Source organism: Macaca fascicularis, chromosome 20 (genome assembly GCF_037993035.2).
Source record: "Macaca fascicularis isolate 582-1 chromosome 20, T2T-MFA8v1.1".
NCBI lineage: Eukaryota > Metazoa > Chordata > Mammalia > Primates > Cercopithecidae > Macaca > Macaca fascicularis.
Genome location: NC_088394.1, coordinates 46,827,339 through 46,843,670, shown reverse-complemented (window position 1 = coordinate 46,843,670; position 16,332 = coordinate 46,827,339). Strand labels below are relative to the sequence as shown.

Sequence of the window (16,332 nt, the reverse complement as noted above, 5' to 3'; positions counted from 1 at the left end):
CAGAGAAATGATCCCCTTGTCACCAACAGCACCGCTGTCCATCTTCCATGCCTCCTTGTGTCCCCACAGGCTAGCCTCAAGAGTGGCAGGGACTCTCAGACCAACTCTCAGCTCGATTTTCAATTTATTATCTATACCCAGCTCCTTTCCAAAGATACTTGAGGTGTCTTTCAAAAACACACACAAAGGAGCGAAAAAGGAAGGGAAGACAACTAAGAAGAGGAAACAGATAAATAATTCTAGAAAAAACGGAGCTGTCATGACTGGGCACCATGGCAACAAACAAGACAAAATGGGAAGGCCAGCTGTTGCTGCATAACAAATCTCCCCAACATCTAGAAGCTGAAAACATCATTTGTCACTCCTCACAAATCTCAGGCTGGGCTGCACAGTTCTGCTTGTCTGAGCCAGGGTTGGCTGATCTTGGCTGGGCTCATGTGTGCATCTGGAGACCAATGGCAGGCCGCTGGGTGCTGGCTGCTCTGAGATGGCCTTAACTGGGACACCTTGGCTGGGTTCTACATGGCCTCTCATCCAGCAGCAGGCCAGTGCAGGCTTGTTCACATGGTGATAGCAGGGGTCCGGGAAAGCAGAAGCTGTCAGGCCCCTTGGAAAGCCTCTTCCTCTAGGCTTAGAACTGGCACACCAGCACTGCTGCTATGTTGCACTGGCTGAAGCAAGCCACAAGGCCAGACCAGATTTTAGGGGCAGGCAATGGACTTCACTTCTTATTGGGAAGAGTGAAGGTTATTGCCATTTTTGCAACTTACCACCATGATAAATTGTGGAGCTCTAATGATCAAAGAAGAATAAATATGGCAGTTTCTTGGAGCAAAATCGTCCCCCTTGACCAACTCAGAGAAACGTTCCCAAGGGCAGACACCACACTGGCCTCATTTTCTTCATAACAGTGATCATCCATTGAGTACTTACTGTATGCCAGACCCTAGGCGTCCTCTACATTCATGTGCTTCCAAGAGCACAGGAGGCACAGCACAGCTCTTCATCATGAGTTTAGCTGGTACACAGATAAACAGTTATGATGTCGTCTTCTTTGTTTTTTCTTATTGTTTTGCATTTGTGATAAGTGATATCAATTTTCCTCTAACGCTAATAATATAAAAATTTCCTTTTGAAATAGATCAGTTCAAGTCTTTCGACATGGATTCATTTAAGAATACATTAATTAAATAAATAACGAGGGCGGGTGTGGTGGCTTATGTCTGTAATCCCAACAGTTTGGGAGGCCAAGATGGGAGGATGGCTTGAGGCCAGGAGTTTCAGACCAGCCTAGGCAACATAACAAGACCTCATCTCTACATAAATAAAGAAGTCAGCCAGGTGTGGTAGTGTGCACCTATAGTACTAGAGGCTAAGGTGAGAGGATCCCTTGAGCCCAGGAGTTTGAGGATGTAGTGAAGTATGGATAACACCTCTGCACTCCAGCCTGGGAAACAGAATGAGACCCTCCACCTCTAAAAATAAAATAAACGTAAGGGTACAGGTGGCATGTGGTCATAGCAAAACTCATGAGGCCGCAGACCACACACTGAAATCTGGAAAACACACTGAATTATCTCTGTTCATCCCTGAGAGATACGTATTGTTTTTCGTTTTGCAGATAGGGAAACTGAGGACAGACGGGGCCCCCAGAGGCACAGACTCAGGATCGTGCCAGATGTGCAGCTCTGTCTGAAAAAGCCCTGAGTGAACGTTCCCAGGTGGCTTGTAATAGGAAGCTTGGCACATGGCAGAGGCCCATAGTGGCATCTGTCACCTAATGAGACCCCCGGGGCTTCCAGGGTGCCCCCACCACTGCTACTTCTGGGCTTCTGAGGATAATGAGGATGGCAGGCTGGAGCCCTCACAAGGCACACTTTCAGAATCTGCATCAAATGGAATTTGAATCGGAAAGTCCCCTGGAGACCCAAGGGAGGCATCAGGCTGAAATCTCCAGTAGAGGTAGGTGGCAGGCATGGCGCATGTTAGCTGAAATCACTCTGCACCTGAGAGGCCACACACACACGGTGGCACTGAATAAATTAGGAGAAAATAGACCTGCTTCTCGGAAAGGGTAGTGGAAGGCCTCTGTGCTCCCAGTGCTGTTGTGAGTGCATTCTTTCCTCAGGTTCCAATGAAAGCATGTCCCGTGGGGCCCATCCTGAAGCCAATGGGCTGGGTCCAGCAAGGGGCAGAGGAGGTCAGGAGGGAGGTGAGAAAGCTAGCAGAGCACTTCCTTGCTGCACACTCCAAGCTCTGGGCCTCACAAGCATCCGAGCACTCGTTCAGGGTCCCTGTAAAACAGATCAACATTCTGAACTGAATTGTACCCCCCATACTTCATAGGTTGAAGTCCTAACCCTCAGGACCTCAGAAGGTGGCTGTATTTGGAGATAAGGCCTTTAAAGAAGTAATTCAGGTTAAATGAGGTCATTGGGGTGGGCCCTAATCCAATCTGACAAGCGTCCTTAGAAGAAAAGGAGATTAGGACACAGACACTCAGACAGAGGGATGACCATGTGAGGTCACAGTGAGAAGACAGCCATCTGCAAGCCTAGGAAAGAAGCCTCAGAGGAAACCACCCCTGTTGATTCCTCCATCTCAGACTTCCAGCCTCCAGGACTCTGAGAACACGCATTTCTGTCCTAAGCCACCCAGGCTGTGGCATTTTGTTGTGGCAGCCCCTGCAGACCAACAACAAGCAGTGAGCGCTCTTGGCGGCTGCTATGGTGTTTACATCACTTAGAAGTTCTTCTTGGTGTCTAGATCTTTCTCTCCTTCTCTTCTTTCTACATGCCCTAGCTGGGGGATCAAAGAAAACCCGTATTTCATGGGGCATTCATGCCAGAGCATGCTCCAAGCAGGAAGTGCCCTGTGAATATTTCCAAAGTGAAGGAGTACCCAGGGAGAGAGCTGGGGGTGCTGGGTGGGGCCAAGAGTAGGGTGGGAAGGTGATTTCTGCCTGAGGAGCAGGACACACAGCAGACCAGAGCCTTCCTCTATTCGTGCATTCACTTACTCATGTGTTCATTCACTTATTCATGTGTTCATTCATTCACTTGATGGATTACCCCTGATCCCACCTTCAGGGAATTAGGGGAAGGCTGCTGTGTTCACCCTCCCCAGCCCACCCAGTGGGGTGTGGCTCTGTGGGCAAGGAGTGAAGCCAGAGGGTCAATAGCCTGGCTTTGAAGTGTGAACCTGCCTTTATAGGTTGTGTGGCACTGGTGAACCCCGAAACATCTGGAGCCCTAGTTTCCTCACCTGCCAGATGAGAATAATAATCAAATCTACCTTGTAGAGATTTTTGAGGACTAAATGAGATGACACAAGTAACCTGCTCAGAACAGAATGTGGCACATGGCCAGTACTCAAAAGTCAAGGTCACAGTTTATTGCTATTAATATTACTCCCATTCCCTGTCCTGAGAGATCCCAGCCTGTGCCCGATCTTCATGTGGTCTCATGCTCACTTCATCCCCCAGGGTCCTTGCTCAAGCTGTTTCCAATACTCCACTGCACCCCATTGCACCCCCAGTCCTCCTTGCCTGAGGCCAGCCTACTTCTCACCTCCTCCAGGATCACCACCTCCCATGCAGCCATGCTCCAACCTTCTGCATCTGCAGTGCTGCCACTTAGCACTACTTGGGGTCCTCATCTCTACCCGGCACTGGGATGCTTTCTGGTCAGAACCTAAGCCCTCCGCTTTCTCATACCCTCCTCCAGCCTTACCTAGGTGCACTTCCTGGCTGTTCCATGGAATTTGTCCCAGAAATCAGCTCCAAACTTCATTCTCTAAAGCAGTGGCTCCCAACTGGGGCTGCTTTTGCCCCCTCGTCCCTGACTGAGGGGGCATTTGGCAACGTCTGGAGACGTTTTTGGTTGTTACAGAGTGGGGGCGGCAGGGGTGCTACTGTCATCTAGTGAGTAGAGGCCAAAGAGGCTGCTAACCTCCTACCATGAATAGGGTCTCCCACAGTAAACACCCACTCAAAATGTTCATAGTGCCCCAAGGTAGAGAAGCCCTGCTCTCAGGAGGCACCTTCTCTCCTTCAGAAAGGGTGAGCCCTGGGGTTCCGGGTAATTCGATTCTCAGGACAAGGCACATCCTGGCTGGGAGGGCCTCTACGCGCGGCAGCCTCCAGCACCTGGAGCTGTCTGCCCCTGACGCGGAGCCCTCCCTCGCCCGCCCCTTGTCACAGCATCCGGGGATCCCTGAGGATTTGTATGAAGCAATTGACCTGTGACTAAGGCCAGCTGAGCTCGCCTTGTTCCCGCAGGGCGGGGACAATACCCCCATTAACTGGGAGGCAAGGTCCCGGCACAGCAGCGCAGAGCATAGATTGGGGAGGGGCGTGGAGGGGGGCGGGGAGAAAAAGGGCAGCTCCAGAGCCGTCCTAGGTGGGGGGCGGGAGTCCTTAGTACTAATGGTTATAATTAGCACAACATGAATATCAGCATCTCCTCCTAGATGCCTAGTACATGAGGGCTCATGCTTATTTACATCCCTGATAAGATGCCTCCACCTGCCAATCTCAGGGGTATAGCCCTTGTTCCCACTTAATATAAGAGGAAACTGACAGAAATCCCAGACGATTTACCCAAGGTCACCCAGCTGGTAGATGGAGAAGTAGAGGCAGGAACTCGGATTATCTGAATTATGGTTTGTATTAAGCACTCATTCTGTGCCAGGCGCAGTGAAAGTACCAGATGGGGAGTTTGTAAACTGGGCAAAGGAGGGTCCCGGAACCTCAGAACCTGATGAAACCCTGGCCCGTCTACTCTGAGCGTCAGCCCCACCCACAGTGCAGAAGAGGCCCCTTTCTACCACCAGGCTCCACCCCCAGAGCCATTGATTGGACTGTGCAGAAGGGGTGGGGCCCTCCAAGCCGAGATAAGCCAATCAGAACCTCTCTTCAAGGAACTGGAAATTAGAACAGTGTTTGGGCCAGATAGATGGTGGTGGGCGGGGGAGGAAAGGTTTTGAGGGAGCAGCACCCTTGCCTGATGGGTGCCCAAAGCTAGGGGCAGGTGGAGGTGAGAAAAGGACAAGCTCTGCAAACGTTGCAGAAGCGTTCTGTCCGTGGAGAAGGCATGGGACTTTCACGTGGAGAGCAGCTTACTCCTGCTGAGAACTTTGGGGAGACAGAGGGGAGCAACCATCTCAGACCTGAGCGGCTAAGGAGCTGGGTCCCCCTCTGTCACACTGTGCAGATCTGCTGGACTTTGCAGTAAGCAGCTTTCAGGTCTAAAGGTGAGTGCCCAGGGGATATGGGCAGGGCACTGATGGGGTGAGCTACACCAGATTTTTAGCCAGATCATTGGGAAAATGCTCATGCCATCTTCTGAGACACAACTTCCTGCTCAATTCCCTCCTAGGGCTTCCCAACACGTTTAGAATAAAATACCAGGAGATTATCCTGGTCTAGAAGGCCTTACAGGATCAGGCTCCAACTTTTGCACCAACCTAACACGCAACTGTTCCTCTCTACATTCAAGCCTCTGCTCGAATGTCGCGTGATTAGTGAGTTCTTCACTGTATATCCTCCTTACGGTAGACCCCTCCTCTCATCTCTCTTCCTGTCCACCTCATCCTGCTATCTTGCTATATATCCTGCTATAATTGATAATATATATTTACTTGCTTACCTCATTTTGTTTGGCCTGTGCCTGGCATATGCTAGTTAATAAATACAGTATTGGTTAGGGAGGGAGCGAAGGTTCAGCTGCTTGGATTTAAATCTTGGCTCTGCCACGTATCAGCTGAATTACCTTGGAAGTCTTCACTCTCTGTGTCTCAGCTTCCTCATCTGTAGGACAGGAATAAATAAGAAAGCAATGATAATAATATCTATCTCATGGCATTGTTGTGGGAATCAGGTGAAATCATGTATGTACAATGCCTGGCACATATTCGAGTGTTTAACAAATGCTAACTGTGTTTATCCTTGGACCCCAATTACCCCATCTGTGAAATGGGGTTCTTGTAAGAATTAAATGAAATAATGAATGTAAAGTGCTTTGCATGTAGTGCACCCTCTATAAAAATTTGTGGTTATTTTTCATTAATACACACACACACACACACACACACACACACTCTGTCCATAAAGACTATCCATTTGTGCCTTCCCCAAGCAGAGTTCCTGTAAGGCAGAATTAGCATGGATCTAAGTAAAACCTTGAAATCAATGGTGAAGGAGGACAGCTCCAGCTTAGCAACTTCCACACTCATTGCCTCTGAGCTGATGCCAACACAGCTTTCCCTTCTTGTGCACTCTGGGAGCTTTCCCTTCCTGTGCACTCTGCAGCTCCAATAGGCAGCCTGGCGTCCCTACAAAACGGTCCCACACAAGCATCGGAACCCCGGCTGCTCCCCCTCCAGAGCCCAGACCACCAGGCTGAGCAGCAACCGCGCCTCTGTGCAATGTTGCTCCTTATTAGGCATCATTAGGTACACAGTAATTATAATAATTATGTGCACTGCTTAGGCGACCATCCTCAGTAACAACCACTGCTATTCAGAAGTCATAATTGCTGCATCGAGACTTAAAATGAAGGCTAATTAGATGTCAGTTGCTACCCCCTCAACTCACAGCCTCCTACATAATCTCTATATCCAAAATGCCCCATGACCACCAGCTATCCTTGATTAATCTGCAGACCCCAAAACAAACAATTTGGTCCACAGGAGAGCGTGGATATGCCAGCGGGATTAAGAGGGAACATGTGGATGCTTGGAGGGGACTTGCAGGGTGTTGCATCATTTCAAAAGAAAAGAATTTGGGATCAGAGGTGGCTGAAAAACTCAGGCTGAGAGTCAAGAGATGGGGTCTAAGTTCTGGTTCTGTCAGGGTCTTGATGTGGTGTTGAACAGATCACCTTTTTCTCCATCTGCAAAGTTGGAGGAATGGACCAAGGGATGCGCTGCAGGGGCCACTTTGTAAAGTATCAAGTGATACTTTATAAGGCAGCATAAACAAAACAGATGCAAGCAGAGCCCTTGATTAAGGCAAAACAAGAAGTCTGGTGACTCCCTGTCCTTATCCTATCTGCCAGCACCCTCTGAAATAACTCTGCAAAACCTTGGGTTTCCTGGGAGACAGATTGGAAACTGCTGGTGCCTGTGCTCTCTGAAGCACTGGTTCTCAAAGTTGGCCCCACATTGGAATCACCTGGGCAGATTTTAAAACGGCTGATGACCAGGTTTCACTCCAGAAGTTGTTTTCTTTGGTCTGGGCTGTGACCTGGTCATCAGGGTTTTTTAAATTCTTCCTGATGATCCAAAAACGCAGCCAGGCTTGAGAAGCCCTGCTCTACATGCCCTGACACCTGAACATTGAAAGTATTTACGATTCTGCTCGGCCTAGTACAAGGCTTCCCCTCTCTGGGCCTCAGTTTCCCCATTTTCTAAAATGAAAGCATATACACAGTGGCCTCTAAGGACCTCTGGTTTTAAGTTTCCTTCAAACTGGGATTAATCTAGAGCTTGGCACCCTGAGAGTGCTGAAGTGTGAGGGAAGCCAAGGCAGTTTGGGTCCACTTTTCTCTTCCAAATAATATTTGTGTCTACTCCTATATGTGCAGGCCTGTCCTCAATGCTGCAGAATAAAAATCACAAGAAGTCAGCTAAACGCTCTTTGCCCTAAGGAACTAACAGGGAATTGTATGTTGGAAATGAAAGGATTAAATAGCAACACACACACGCACACGTGCGCACACACACACACGGGCTCATCAAAGCCACCTACAGAAATGCTTTAAGGACTGGAGACAATACACAGAAGTTGTTATCAAGGTTCCTGGCCCACGAAAAATTCCCAGTAAATGACAATTTTTGCTATCGTTGTACACAAATCCAGCATTCTCTTGGGTATGCTGGGTAAAACACTGTCTTCTGTATTCTGTAATAGCAGCACAAATGAACTAAGACACCTTCCTGGCCTATAAATGCCCCAGAAAGCTTCTAATGCTGTTCAGCACAAGGGTACAAATGAGCTTCTCTTACCATGAAGCCTCATCTTTCAAATGCTGCCACTACTTGCATGAGCTACAGACAAGCTCTGCAAGGCCAGGAAGAAAAATAGCAGATAATTCCTAGACAGCACCTACTATGTGCTAGACCCTGTTCTAAGCATCACATATGTATTACCTCATTTAGCTTTCAGTATGACCCCATCAGTTGGGTACTACTATTATCCTCATTTTGCAAGTGATTAAACTGAGTCATGGGGAAATTAGGCAAGTTGTCCTGTTCACATAGCTGGAAAGTGGTAGGAAGCACATTGTAGAAGACTTTTCCCTTTCCCAAGTTCTTACCTTGGGCATTTCACCAGCCTGAATGACTCCAGGTTTTCAAGGCAGGGCATTAGAGTATGGGGGGTATGTGTTAATATGGGACCCTGAAGTTTCTGTTGGGACACACTCCCTGAAGATCCTTGACCAATAGATGTGCTATGGATATACACAGTGAGCCTCTGCAAGCCTAGTTGAGAGCTGCTGCTGAAGGCTGAGAGCTGAATGGTGATATCAGAGGCTACAAAGTGTAGGGGGTTCTGGCCTAGCCAGAATGAAGAAACCCTCGCTGAACACCTCAGTCATTCAGCTGAGCAATCAGAAAGTCTATGCATAAAAGGTAAGGACCACATCCTAGAGTAAGAACGGTGTCCTAACACTAAGGACAAAACCTAAATCGATGTACTCTAACAAAAAATAAAATGCAGCTCAATAAAATCAAAACACTCTACCAGTAAATTAACTGCCTTCCATAACAAAATCAACACCATTTAAAGGATAACAACAAAATTCAGAATATCCAGAACACAATAAAAATTACTACACATGCAAAAAAGCAGGCAAAAGTGACCCAAAATCAACAAAAAAAAGACAACCTTAAGAGGTTCAGAAGTTGGAATTAACATCCAAGGACTTGAAAACAGCTATTATAAATATGTTTAACAATTTAAACGAAAACATGGACATGATGAATGACAAATAAGGACTCAAATACAAACTGCAAAAGAACCAAATGAAATTCTAGAACTAAGAAACATAATATAATGAAATGAAATATTCAGTAAAATCAGTGAATATTTAGAATCATATTAGATATTGTAGAAAAAGTCAATGAACTTGAGGCTAGATCAGTGAAAATATCCAATTTGAAGAACAGAAAGAAAACACTTAAAAAATTAACAGAGACTTATCAACTGGGATAATATTAAGTAGTTTACTGAATAGTTAGACACATGCTATTGGAGTCCCAGAGTGATGAGAAAGAATAGGACAGGAAAAATGGTTGAAGGATTATTTCCCAAATTTCATGAAAAGCATCTGCTGAAAGATCCAAGAACTCAGCAGACCCCAAGAGTAAATACAATGAATATTTTTAGAGGACATATTTTAAGATAGTGAATGAAAAAAAAATAATATATATGTGTATATATATATTCAGAATTGTATATCTAGCAAAAATATTGCTCTAAATAAGGGTGAAATAGACATTTTCAGATAAACAAAAGCTGAGAGAATTCATTGTCAACAGACTTGCAACACACACACACACACAAACACACACACAAATGCTTTTAAACATAATTTAGGCTTGGGGATAATTAAATCAGATGGAAATTCAGTTCTTGAGGAAAAAATAAAGAGCACTGGAAATAGTAAATAAGTGGCCAAGCATAAATGATTATCTTTTCCTCTCTTTAGTTTTGTAACAGACAACTGACTATTTAAAACAAAAATAATAGCATTGTTTTGTGGAATTATAACATATGTAGAAATAGTATATATGAAAACAGCAGGAAGAACATGAAAGATAAATGGAATTGTAGTTTTATAGGGTTTCACTTAAATTTAAAGTGAATCATAGTTAAAATTTCACTTAAATCTTAAGTGAATTTATAGAGTATTAATTCTAATAGGCTATGATGAGTAGGATAGCTAAAAATAGAGAGCTAAAAAGAGAATAAACAAAATAAAATAAAATAGAATATAAAAGTGTGCTGTATGCCCAAAATGAAGCAGAAAGGGAAGACAGAAGGAAAAAATTAGTGAAATAGAAAACAAATATAAGATAATAGGTTTAAACCCAGTCATAGCAATAATTACTTTAAGTGTAAATGCTTTAAACACTGCAATTAAAAGACAGCTGTTGTCACTCTGAATCAGACAAACAAGACCAACTCTATTCCTACAAAAGAAATATTTTAAATATTAATACAACAATTAAAAGGAAAGGGACGCCGGGCGCGGTGGCTCAAGCCTGTAATCCCAGCACTTTGGGAGGCCGAGACGGGCGGATCACGAGGTCAGGAGTTCGAGACCATCCTGGCTAACACGGCGAAACCCCGTCTCTACTAAAAAATACAAAAAACTAGCCGGGCGAGGTGGCGGGCGCCTGTAGTCCCAGCTACTCGGGAGGCTGAGGCAGGAGAATGGCGTAAAAACCCGGGAGGCAGAGCTTGCAGTGAGCTGAGATCCGGCCACTGCACTCCAGCCTGGGCGACACAGCGAGACTCCGTCTCAAAAAAAAAAAAAAAAAAAAGGAAAGGGAAAAGATATATGCTATGTAAACAATAAACATAAGAAAGCTGATTTATCAGAAAAAGCTATATTATCAGAAAAAAAGACTTTAAGACAGAGTATTTCTAAAAATAAGTGAGCACATTTCATAATTATAAAAGGAGAATTCATTAGAAAGGCATGACAATTGTAAATGCCTATAAGCCTAAAAATAAATTTTAAAATACATGAAACAAAAGCTGACATAACTAGGAAAAAATAGTTAAATCCACAATCATAGTAATTTATTATAAAACCCCTATCATACTAGTTAGACAAAATATAAGAATATGTGAAAAATAATATCAACCAATTTGATTTACTAGAAATTTATGAAAGTATTACACCCAATAACTGCATAATAAACATGCTTTGTGAGTGCACATGACACAGTTACCAAAATAGACTATATGTTTGACCAGAAAATAAATCCAATCAATTTCAAATGATTGAAATTTTACAGAGTATAATCTGTGACAACAATGAAATTAATCTAGCAATCAATAACAAAATTTAATAATCCCCAAATATTTGGAAATTGTACAACACACTTCTGAATAACGCATGAATCAAAGAAGAAATCACAGGAATGAAAATAAGGGCATTGTTACTGACCTTACTGGGAAATAAAGGAATTTAAAATAGATTAAGTAAACAATTATATGCCAAACATGTAACCCAGATTAAATGGACAAATTCCTAGAAGCATACAAATTACCTAAACTGACTCAAGAAGAAATAGAAATCTCAACAGACCTATAACAAGTAAAGAGATGAAATCAGTTAATCAAAATCTCCCAAGAAAGAAAAGCCTAGAACCAGACATATGCACTGGTAAATTCTAGCAAACATTAAAGGAAGAATCAATACCAGTCCTTCTCAAATTCTTCCAGAAATTTGAAAAGGAGGAAACACTTCTTACTTATTCTGTGAGGTCAGCATTTCCCTGACACCTGATCCAGATGAAAATATCACAACAAAAAGAAAGCTCCAGGTAATATACCTTATGAATGTATATGTAAATCCAACAGTATATTTGGATTTGGACCAAGTGATATTTATTCCTGGAATGAAAGAATGGCTCAATATATGAAAATCAATGTAATATATCACATCAACAGAATGCAGGGGGAAAAAAACCCCACACAGTCTTCTCAACTTATACAGAAAAAGTATTTGACACAATCCATCATCCTTTCATAATACAACTAGGAAAAGAAGAGAAGTTTTTCAATCTGTTAAGGGGCATCTATGAAAAACCCACAGCTTATATCATAGTCAAAGGTGAAAAATTAATAGCTGTCCCCCTAAGATCAAGAAGAAGAAAAAGATTCTTGCTTTCATCACTTATATTCAAAACTGAAATAGTTTTAGCCAGAGCAATTAGGCAAGAAAAAGAAATGAAGTCACCAAAATTGGAAAGGAGTAAAACTAACTCTGTTCACAAATGGCATGATCTTATGTATAGAAAACTCGAAAGAATCTACAAAAATAATCAAGTGAAACTAATAAATTCAGCAAAGTTGTAGTATACGAGATCAACACACAAAAATACGTGGTATTTCTATACACTAGCAATGAATAATCTGTAAAGTTAAGAAACAATTACGGCAGGGCACAGTGGCTCATGCCTGTAATCCCAGCACTTTGGGAGGCCAAGGTGGGTGGATCACAAGGTCAGGAGATGGAGACCATCCTGGCTAATACAGTGAAACCTGTCTCTACTAAAAATACAAAAAAATTAGTCAGGCGTGGTGGCACGCACCTGTAGTCCCAGCTACTCGGGAGACGGAGGCAGAGGAATCGCTTGAACCCGGGAGGCAGAGATTGCAGTGAGCTGAGATTGCACCACTGCACCCCAGCCTGGGCAACAGTGTGAGACTGCGTCTCAAAAAAAAAAAGAAAAAAAAAGAAACAATTCCATTTTTAATAGTGTGAAAAAGAATACCTAGTAATAAATTTAACCAAGGAGATGCAAGACTTAGACACTTAAAAACTGTAAAACATTGCTGAAAAATAAAAGAAGCCCTAAATAAATGAAAAAACACCTTGTGATTATAGATCAGAAGAGTTAAAATTGTTAAAATGTCAATATTACCCAAAGCAATCTACAGATTCAATGCAATCCCTATCAAAACCCCAATGGCCTTTTATGCAAAAAATGAAAAATCTGACTTAAAATTCATGTGAAATCGCAAGGAACCCCGAATAACCAGAAAATCTTGAAAAAGAATAATACATCTGGAAAACTCATGTTTCCTGTTTTCAAAACTCACCACAAAGCCATAGATCAAAATAGAGGGGTACTGCCATAGGATACATGTATAGATCAATAAAATAGAATTGAGAATGGTCTATAGTCAAAACATGAAAATAAAACCACTACATCTATGGTAAATTGTTTTGACAAGGGTGCCAACCAAGATCATTCAATGGGAAAAAGTATTACAGAGTTTTCAACAAGTATGCTGAATGACTATATATCTGCATGCAAAGGAATTCACTTGGACCCTTGCTTCACACGTTATACAAAAATTACCTCAAAATAGACCAAAGACCTAAATGTAAAGGCTAAAACAATAATACTCTTAGAAGAAAACGTGAGGCTAAGTCTTCATGACTCTGAATTTGGCAATGGCTTTTCAGATATAATACCGAAAACACAAGTAACAAAAGAAAAAAATGGATAAATTGGAATTAATCAAAATGAGAAACTTTTCTGCATCAAATAACACTATCAAGACAGCAATAAAAATCTAAAAAATGAAAGATAATATTTGCAAATACTATATCTGCTAAATCTGGTATCCAATATGTATTATCTTATAACTCAGCAAGCAAAAGACAATTCAATCAAAATGTGGGAAAACGACTTGAATAGTCATTTTCTTAGGAGGATATGGAAAATCCCAAGAAGTATACGAAATAGTGTTCAATGGCATTAATCATAAACAAAATGCAAATCAAAACTACAATGAGTTAACACTAGGTTGGCTATAATAAAACAAATGGAAAATAACAAGTTTTGGTGAGAATGTGGAGAATGTGAAGCCCTCATGCACTGCTGGTGGAAATGTAAAATGGTGCAGCCACTTTGGAAAGCAGTTTGGCAGTTCCTCAATAAGTTAAACATAGAATTACCATCTGACCCAGCAATTCCAGTCCTAGGTATATACCCAAGAGAACTGGAAATAGGTGTTCAAACAAAAGCTTGTACACAAATGTTCATAGTAACAATATTCACAATAGACAAAAGGTAAAAATACCCAAGCTTATTATTCAGTTGATGAATAAATAAGCAAAAGATGGGATATTCATATAATGGGATATTATTCAGCCGTAAAAGGTAATATAGTTCTGGTACAAGCTACAACATTGATGCACGTTTTATACATTATGATGCTAAGTGAGAGAGCCAGGCACAAAAGCAATATACTGTATAATTCATTTATATGAAATATCCAGGATAGAAAGACAGATCCATAGGTTCAGAAAACACATTACTGGTTGCTACGGGACAAAAGGCAGAAAAGGATGAGAAGTTGTTATACAGAATTTTCTCTGGGGTTGGTGAAAATATTCTGGAACTAGATCATGGTGATGGTTGCAAAACATTATGCAAATTGTAAGTGCCACTGAATTGTACACTTTAAGATAGTTAAAATGGTGAATTTTATGTTACATTTATTTTACCACAATAAAAAGATAAGATACCACAAAAAATCTAGATGCTGATATTATAATAAAAGAAAATTGCACAATATGTACAATCTCCCTCATATCCATAAGTTCAAATAATTAACAAAATATTAACAAATAGAATACAGCAATATATAAAAAGGATAATACATTATGTCAACAAAATGAAATGTATCTCTGCATGCAAGATTGATTTAATATTTGAAAGGCAAGCAATGTAATTTACCACATTAACAAAATAGAGGGAAAACTATATGATCATCTTAATAGATTCATAAAAATCATAACAAATTTAATACCCACTCAAAAGCTAGCAGGAAACTAGAAATAGAAGAAAACTTTCCTCTACGTAATAAAAGGAAACTCATACAAACAAACAAACCTACCATAAGCATCATACTTATGACAAAATGTTTAATACTTCCTCCCAGAGATCAAGAACAAGGCAAGTATGTCTCTTCTCTGTATTTCTATTCCATATGGATTGGAGATTTTTCTCAGTGCAATGGAGGTAAGAAAAAGAATTTATTTAGCAACATCTTTCGTCTTAAAAGATCTTGTGTGCGTGTGTGTGTGTGTGGTGTGTGTGTGTGTGTGTGTGTGTGTGTGTGTGTCTGTTAGCCATATCACCATGAATGCGCCCTATCTCATCTGATCTTATGAACTTAAGCAGGGTCAGGCCTGATTAGTGCTTGGAAGGGAGACTTCAAGGGAATACCGGATGCTGTAGGCTTAAAAAAAAAATTTTTTTAAAGAAGAGGAAAACTAATTGAAAGTCATAAATATCAAAAATAAATAGTTACATTTATTTCTAGATTACATTATTATTATGGACTAAATGTTGTGTCTCCTCCTCAGGAGGAGGAGGCTATGTTGAAGCTTTAACATAGTATTAGGTGGGACTTTTGTGAGGTAATTAGATCTATGTGAGGTCAGGACGGTGAAGCCCTCATGATGGGATCAGTGCCCTGATAAGTAGTGCCACGACTTCTTAGAAGAAGAAACATCAGAGTGTCCTCTCTCCACCATGTGGAGATACTAAGAGAAGGTAGCCATTTGCAAGCCAGAAAGAGAGCCCTCACCAAGAACCAAATCTGGTGATACAGTTACCAGCCTCCAGAACTGAGAAATAAATGTCTAGTGGTTTTGTTTTTTTGTTTGTTTGTTTTGTTTTGTTTTTTGTTTTGAGACGGGGTTTTGCTCTGTTGTCCAGGCTGGAGTGCAGTGGCACAATCTTGGCTCACTGAAACTTCTGCCTGCCAGGTTCAAGCAATTCTCCCACTCAGCTTCCCAAGTAGCTGGAAGTACAGGGGTGCACTACCACGCCAGGCTAATTTTTGCATTTTTAGTAGAGACAGGGTTTCAACATGTTGACCAGGCTGGTCTTGAACTCCTGACATGAGGTGATCCACCCACCTTGGCCTCCCAAAGTGCTGGCATTGCAGGCATGAGCCATGGCGCCCAGCCAATGTTTGTTGTTTGAGCCACCCAGTTTATGGTATTTTGTTTTTAACAGCCTGAGCTGCCTTAGATAATGATTGTTTACATAGAAAAATCCTAAGCAATCTACCTAAAATACTATTCAAACTAAGAGGTGGATTGAGTAAGGTTACAGGAAACAAGGTTAATATACAAAACCAATTATATTTGTATATAATAGTAAATAAAATACTACAATTGTAAAATAAATTGAAAAATTATACCATTGCCATAATATATAAAACATAATATAATTAGGAATAAATGTAACAACATATGAACAAAACTCCACAACAAAAACTAAAAACCTTTGCTGTGGGGAATGAAATCAGGCCTAAATAAACAGATATACCATGTTCATAGATTGAAAGTTCAATGTTGTTAAGATGTCCATTGTCCCAAAATTAATATAAATATTCAAGACAATCTCAATCAAAATCCCAGAAAGTTTATTTTTGTATAAATGCACAAGTTGATTCCTAAATTTACATCAATATTCAAAGGAGCTTGAGTAGCCAAAACAATTTTGAGAGAGAAAAAAGGACAAAATTGAAGCATTCATATGATTTGATTTCAAGATTTCCTA

The 16,332-nt window shown here is 41.6% G+C and overlaps 1 long non-coding RNA gene across 1 annotated transcript in view; it reads left to right on the top strand.

Moving 5' to 3' along the window:
- The first annotated feature begins 4,960 nt into the window (after positions 1–4,960).
- Positions 4,961–16,332, top strand: part of LOC102132643 (uncharacterized) — a 38,674-nt gene continuing 27,302 nt past the window's right edge. Inside the window, exon 1 of the long non-coding RNA XR_286931.5 lies at positions 4,961–5,253. This is a non-coding gene — a long non-coding RNA (uncharacterized lncRNA). The remainder of the gene's footprint in view (positions 5,254–16,332) is intronic.